Source organism: Pinus tabuliformis, chromosome J (assembly GCF_031772625.1).
Source record: "Pinus tabuliformis cultivar Carrire ecotype Pingquan chromosome J, CPIR1, whole genome shotgun sequence".
Lineage (NCBI taxonomy): Eukaryota > Viridiplantae > Streptophyta > Pinopsida > Pinales > Pinaceae > Pinus > Pinus tabuliformis.
In genome coordinates this window covers 1,008,606,039-1,008,614,489 of record NC_142295.1, presented here as the reverse complement: position 1 = coordinate 1,008,614,489, position 8,451 = coordinate 1,008,606,039, and positions in this window count along the sequence as shown.

The window sequence follows — 8,451 nt, the reverse complement described above, 5'->3', positions numbered from 1 at the left end:
GGTTACTTCTTTTCTTAATGGTTTGGATCCTAGTAGATCAAACTCCTCAATAAAATATGTTCCAGCTTCCCATATTCTAATACAACATTTGATGGCCTTCTTAGTCCATACTTGGATTTCGTTTGCCTCTGATTCCCTCTAGTTCAATGAAGCATACATCAGTCTTCTATCTTCTTTGGAAGTTTTGGGAATTTGTGAAGGCTATAATTGTTTCTCCCATTCAAGAATTAATGTAAATATTTATTTAATATTTCTATCTTCCTCAACCAAAGCTTTAATTCTTTCATCGAGATTCAAATTATCTTGACAAAATATACAGATTTTATCCATTCATTTGTATAATTTACCATGATCCTTCCACAATATCTTATTGACTTGTAATGCATGTTCTTTGAACATATTTTTACTTTTCTCATCACCATTACTCTGTTTCAATTGAAACTGAAGAGTTTTGTTCTTAATGTTGTAGTCATAACTTCAATATTCCTTTCGACTTCTTCTTTCAACATATGGCTTTGATCTTCATATGATTTTCTAATTTCTTCAATTTGTCGGGAATGATTGACCTCTAAATAATTCAATTTACCTTGAAATTTCCTTTGTAAATTGCCTCGCTCAATAAAAAATTCCTCCCACAAGGGATTCATAATGGGTTTTCTAATTTTCCTCACTGAACTCTTTTCTCTTTTCTATTTTCATTTCCAACTCTTTGATTCTTTCAATCTTGTTTTCATATGTTGTTGCAAGTTCACTGACATGATCTTGTTGATACTTAACAAAGGCTCCAAGACCTTTTGAAGATTATTTAGCTTTGTCTTTCACATCACATATAGCTTGCCAACTATATTTTGAAATTATTTCAAAACTGTGAAACTTTGTCTTTTTTGTTCTTCTTATAACTGATTTTATTCGTGAATTAAAATGATATTAAGTTAAATATGGAATAGTCTAATACATTGGTTCCATTTTAGTAACGAGATTTAAAAAAAAAAAAAACTCGTTACTAAATATTGAGTGCTTTCAAAAACTTATTATGGGATAAGACTGTCTGGTCATGTGATTTCTATATTTAGCCTTTTTCATATGCAAACTTGATAATGAGTGCTCTCAATTTCTCAAGTGTCCCCTCAATGAATAAAAATATCAGTGGCTTTTTGACATTTAATAAAACTTATTATGAGGTAGATTGCCTCCTCATTTGAGACTGTTTGGTCATTTGATTTTTGTATTTAGTGATTTTCCTAAGCCTTTGGCCATTATCTCTTGTCCAGAGTTGGAATGGAATGTTATTATTGAATTATGGAATGGAATGTTATTATTGAATTACATTATAAGGGCTACAAATTCATGCAAACATAAAACCCACTCCAACATCTATGTAAAAGTTTGCCTTATGATTTCCTTTAAATGGTTTTAAAGATTGAATGTAGCTTTCTTACAATTAGCTTATCTTTCTTTGTACTTCAATAAATAATTAGTATATCAGTATTTTTTATTTTAATAAATAATTATAATATTAACAATGGCATAAAGAGGTGTAAAGAAATTGAGACAGGAATGGAGGGAATATAGAACAAAATAATTAAGCGAAAGATGAAATTAAAAAGAAAAGAACTCAAAGGAATTTTCATGGAAATGGGAGTCATGGAGGTTTTGGGATATCAATAGATTTTTTCTATTGTTGTATTGACTCCTTTTCTTTAGTGGAAGTATCTGTCAATGTTGTATTAGAAGTTTCTTTCTCATCCTCATTTTTTCAATTTCCATTTCCTCAATCTGCTCAACATATTTTTTAAACTGTGAATTTGGTTGATTGGTTCCTTCAGGGGAGTTAATGACAATAATATCTTCTAGAGGAGAGCCTTTTTTAACTATTTGTTCTACTTTCTTTGTTGTTTCTTTCTTTTGTTCTTTAACCTATGCAAATGTCAGGTTCTTTTGTATCATTTGACTCTTTTGTTCCTTTTCTTTAGCACTATAATCCTTACTTGAATCTAATTTGGTTGATTCCTCGAATGTAACATAAACATTAGGCACACTTTCAATTTTAATCTCTTGAAATTTCTCAGAAGTAGATGATGGCTCTAAAAGGATCTGACTGACTTTATGTTTCAAATATTCAAGAGATATTAAATCTTGAATAGAGACAGAAGATTGGAGACTTTTATATTTTAGAAGTTCTTCATAATTATTTTCTCTAAACTCTTGAAGATTGGCTATGTCTTTATTACTCTTTAAATTTCCCGTTTCAACTACTTTATTAAAATCATCAATGTTTATAAAAACTTCATCAAAAGGAGGATTTTGATGTGTGAAAATTGTAATATAACTCACATCCTTATAATGATAATTTATTATTCTACTAGGGTTATAATCGTAATGGGGTAATGCATAAAACCAGACACTTTGTAGTTCTTCATCTTCTTTGAATGCATGTCATTTGTCCTTCAAGCTTGTTTTCCAAATTTGATTGAAAAATTTGGCTAGATTTGCTTTTGAAGTTTACTCAATTTTCATGCTTGACCATTCAGTGTAGTTTGTTTCGCTGCCTCTCTAAGAGAAATTCTCTGAGGAATATATCTCTAAAATGCACTAGGACCTATATAACTTCCATATATTCTAATGTAGGTCAACAATTATTCAACAAACTAGTGTCTTATTTATACAATGCCTCTTTAAGGTCTTGACTAATCCTTGGAGGAGCATTCCCAAAAATGACCTCATGTGCACGGATCATTAAATAATCGGAAATGTCATAAAAATGAATTTGTAATTACTTTCCCGCAAAACTAAAGCATAATTTTGAATGGATAACGACTAGTTAGTGGGATAGTTCCATTTCATAAGAGGAAAAGGAATAGATGCAATGACAAAATCCATAGGATACAAAAACATACAAAACATCTGTTCATAACCTAGAGTTGATAACACTAATAACTTTAGGAATTTGTCAGGTTTTGAGATAAAATGTTATCCAAATTAAAATGTTTTGACTCATGGTGAATATTGTGAATTAAAGACATCCACTAAACTTTGCAATGTTTAGGGTCCTTTTCTCGATACAATATTGACAACATTTTGATGATAAACCTAAAAAGGTCTTTTAAAAATAACAAGCACATAACCCTTAGACTACTTAACTTTGTATCCATATTTGTCTTATCACAACCAAAGTTTAATGACTTTATTATAATGCTTTCCACTTTGTTTCAGAACTTTATTATTGAAAATTTCTATAAGTTGAGTAGTAAAGAATAACTTATGGGAACTAAGCTCATAAATTGTTGTAAGCATCTCTAGCTTTGAGGATGCTATCGTATTTTTATTGTAGTCTACAACTAAGCATGTAGGAATGTGTACATGATCTAAAATTCATGCTATCATCTCATAATATGGAAATATTTTAGCTCTAGTAGCAATCTTGTGTAATTTTGTTCTTCTAATCTTCTTAAATTGAGTATTTTTCTCCTTACTTGAATTCTTTGACTTTAACCACTCTCTGTCCTCAGGAAATTGTAAATTTCTTCCCATTTCATCGTACCTTCATCTCGGGTCTTGAAAGTGGTGTTAGAGATAACAGTTGGGTTGAAATTATAGTCCTCATGTTCCAGATTTTCTACTTCCTTAAGCATTTCCTTAATTTGCTAGACCGCTTGTCTTGAGTCAGTAGATTTTCTCTTTTTCCCCTTTTTATGTCTTGCATGTGAAATAAAATCAATCAATCAATCAATCAATTTGTCTATCTAAAAACCTTTAATTCCATGATAAAAAACGTTTATAACATAAGAATTTACCATAATTTACAGGGTATGGAGCATGATGTCACTACTTTTGGTTGAATTTTAGAGTTCCAGATTGTGGTTTCAAAGAATAGTTGAGATAGGGTGTTAATGAAAAAATATGAACTTTAAACATTCAAAATGGGAAAATATTTGATAAGATCTAATTAAATCTTGAAATTTGGGACATTTAATTTGCATAACAAGTATTGAATTTCATATAAATGCTAAAGGACGTTCAACCATTTTTCAAAATACAAGGCAAGGTTGTGAAGATTGAATTCGGGGAATTTTTTTATTCAAAACCTATAAGAAAATGTGACTAACAATTTGATCTACCAAAAAATATTAAAAAAAATTAAAAAATAATAACAATCGCTTTAATCGAAAAAAAAAACAATTATTTTATTCATAATTAGAACAATTTCAAGTTGGGTAGTCGAGAGGTCAGGAAGTATTTCAAAGCACTTGATGAATTTATTGACTCTGACTCCAACTGAAGGTTAAGTCAGGATCGGGTCAAAGTCAGGAGTCATGGAGATAAATAATGTTTTTTGCAAGAAAAGTGTTTTAGGTCCAACTTCCGCCAATGATAGCTTAGAGTGAGAAAGTAGTTGGGAGGTCACGAGTCGGGTCTTATTTAATATATTGTGAGCTAAAAATGGTCTGACCTCCTGAATTCCAAAATTTATTAAGTATTTTGATTCATTTTTCTAGAAAAATTTTGTGTTTTGGCTTCCTTGGAAAATGATTTATTTACAAAAGATTAAAAAAAAATAAAAAAAAATAGATAGGGTCCTATTATAGTTACTACAACCACCCTCCATTTTTTTTCCCATGTTTCATTTTGGAGCCTCCCTTCTAAACTACAACATCTCATCTTCCACTGACCCAGGTACTTGTGCTTTGGTTGTGCTTCATCCTTTGCATCATGGCTTGTGTTTTCCTACTTGTTTAACAATCTAAACCACAAGATCATCTCTTAACTTGGTTTCCACCCAGTTATCGGCTTTCCTAAGAGAATTACATAATCCTTGAGGGAAACCAGCCTTTCTCTCGGGAGCATTCAACTCCAAATTTATAGAGAGCTAGTCAATAGCCATCCTTCATCTAGGAAATTGCGCAGAGCATGAGAAGCATCCCAAAGCCACTAAACCCAGAAATTGTGCAGAATCCTCTTGCACAGAATTTTCTCAGTGCATGAACCGGTGAGTTGCCCAGTCCTTCCCAAAACTACGCAATTTCTCTAGGTAACGCATGGAAACTTTTCTCGAAAAATTATCCCTAGAAAATAGAGATCTATTTTTAGCAGTTCGGAGGAGGCACTTGAGTTATTTTGGAAACTTCTGCCAACAATCACTTTTCCTTAATTGTTTGCCTTCATGTCATAAAACTTAAATCAGTCAAAACTATTTAATCGATGTTTCCTGAGCTCATTTTCACATTTGATCTTGGATCTTTTCCATTCCTGAGGAGATCAACGAACCTTTAGTGTGACCGTCATCACTTTTTTGTGTAAGTTTTTCCTTTCCAATCTATTGTTGTTTTTTTTATCACTTTTGATTGTTTAGCTTGTGAGAGTGTTGTTTCACTTGTTTTTTTGAACAAATTCTGGTGTTTAAACTTTTTTTATCTTGTAGAAGTATTTTTTTAGGTTTTTCATTTCCTTTCCCAAGTGTCACATGCATTACCCATGTTTTGCATTCATGTTCATCATTGTGGTGACTCTCTCTGCTTGCTTCATTTTCCTTCATTTTGATTAATTCCTACACTTGCTTCACTTGCATGCATCATCACTTAGTCATATCTTCACTCAACATCTCACCATCCTTCATTTCTTCTCAATTACACACTCCCCCTGGGCACATTTTGGCTTCCCTTTCCTGGATCTCGCATTCCCTTGCATGCACTATGTATTCTGGGTGCTCAAGACCTCTACCTTGGCTTTTGGAACTGCATAGAGGTTACCCTAGCATGCTTCCAACTTTGCACTATGCAGTTCCAGGAGCTAGTCTCCCAGTCCTGGGCACTGAGACTGCACAATGTATAGTCTCTTCTGTCATGTTCCTAGAATGAACTACGCATTGTGCAGTTCTAGTTAGCAAGCCTCTCCCACTGACTATTGGGACTACATAGTGCACAATTCCAACAACTAGCCAGTCACCTCTCTGAACCACGGTTGTCCAATCTCTCCGAGCATTAGCTTGATTTGTTGTTTTATCTTGTCTTGAAGTGCTTTTACTTTTATGTTAACATTTGCATGTCATGAATTCCATCTTTTTCTCCAGGTGCAGCAGTTGTTGAGAATCTCTCTAGCAGTTACAGTTAAACACGGCTTCCAAGAGAGCTACATCAAAGGAAACTTTTGAGAGTAGTACTGGGGAAGAAGTTGAGTAGGTGTCAGTTAGCTTTCCAGTCTATGCAGACACTTAGCTATTCATTGACAAGGGCACAAAGTTGACATGGTAGCAGATTAAGGATACTTTTGGAGAGGACTTCAAGAAGTACATAGAGGACCAACAGGTTTATATTAGTATCCAATGGTTAGGCTTTTACAAGGTTGCATGCAGGTACCCTGCCTTCCGATGTGCAGACATTATCAGCTATATTGTCTCACACATGGATCGAGAGACTATGACACTGAGCAGTGAACACGAGATAGAGCTTGCCACCTTTGGGGTGGAGAACTATCATCAGATGTATCATTTACCATAGTCAGCAAGGTGTGTGGACATAGTTTTTTATGTCACCCATAGTCAGGTGAACACGAGATATATAGTCAAGTGCTAGGTGAAAGGGTTGTCGAAGTTTAGAGAGACACCCAATCATGTTTACAAGACAAAGTCTCTCAGGAAGGCCTACTAGTTATTAAACATCTTTTCATTCTGAATATATAGTCAAGAGAGCACAGAGACATTTCCTTAAGGTTGGGTAGTTGTATTGGACCAGTTGGTGAGTGATTGATCCAGGTGGATATTGGTGGCCACCCACCAATTCCACTTGGACCCCCACCATTGCTTCTTTCAGTTTTTTAGTTTCCTTAATTGTAGTACAATTTACTATTTTTAGCAGTTTTTCAGGTCCTAAACTTCCGGAGCCGTTTTGAGGCCCTAAACAACGTTTTTTGGAAATCTACCGCTAGTGATTCTTGTCTAAAATCATCTTTTTCGTCGTAGTCCTCAGAGAGATCTTTCCAACAGGATATCATGCACATCAAATGGAGATAATAAGACCAAGTCCTGACCCCGAGAATTTGGTTGTCCAACTCACCCCAACGGGGCCCATAAACTCTTGGTGTTACATCTCCTTGGGTTAGGGTTTTCATTGTTTAGGGTTTGCTCTTATTGTTCAATAATAAAAAAGCCCTTGAGCCTCATTGTAGTTTAGTTCAGAGGCATGTAGCTGACACATCTCTTCTTAGAGATAAGCTACCATCGCCCTAGCTGGCATTTTTCCATTTCTGTTTGTAGGCATATTTCAATATTTTACATTAATGAAATGAAGTATTATTTCTTGCTGCATATCTGTGTTTATCATTATCTCTGTAATTTGTTGCATTCCTATTTAAATCTGGATAAGTGATGGAAGGTCATTCAATTGGTTAGATGTGTTGGCTTATTAGCTAAAATTCCATGTGACTAATTCCGATAATTTTCCCAAGGATGAGCAAGTGATATTCTACATGTCCTCATACTTACTAGATGCAATCTATGCACAACAACAGTTTCCTGGCATGAGATGGACATGGACACCAAAAGAGATAATTGTCAATGTTTATTGCAAGTTTCTTTCCAACTACAGCTACCGAGGAGTAATGGCAAGGCCAGCTAACCATTTCATCATCCCGTCGTACACGCTGATCCTTGAGCAAGATCCACCTCGCATGTCCCAATAAATGATGGAGGTGATACTTAACATTGCATATTGGTATGCCTCACCCGGTGGCACCTTCATTAGAGTGTTTGGTAGAGAGAATCCTTTGCATGTTCTACCAAGGTATGCCATGGACAAGCTGGTCATGCAAGAGGTCTCATATCACCTCTCCATAAGGTTATTAGCAAGACTACATAGGAAGAAGAAGGAACCATGGCCCATTCTTCCTTTGCAGATCAAGTTATACGAGATTAAGAGCTTGAAAGATGCAGATCTAAAAGCCAAGGAGATATTGAAGTTTGAGTTTGGTATCAAATACTTTAATCCACAGGATCCCCAGGGTATTTGCAAGAACCATTGTGCAAAAGTGTACTAACCATGGATCCACAAGAAATTTCACTCGCACAAGGAGGACCCTTAGAGATACTATTACAATGACTCCAAGCCCCATGACCTAGTTAGTATAGCCACATCTTGGAAGGCTTCTCTACAGGTAGTAGCAATGTAGGAAGCAACAACAACAACAACAATAAGCAGAAATCTGGTGTAGGACAATGGAAAGAGGAATATTTTTTAGAAACAAGAGGCAACGAAAAGCTACAAGATGAGAGCAGATCCTATCACTCAGAAATAAACTTTGGCAGTAGAGGAAAAGAGGGAGAAGTGGATAAAGAGGGTAGAGTGAAGGAAGAAAGAAAAACAAAGGTTGGAGGAAGTAGAACGAAAGTTGTAGGAAAAGGAGGAGAAGTTAAAGGAAGAGAAAGGGATGAAAAGGAGAGAAAGGGAAGAGTAGCAGAAA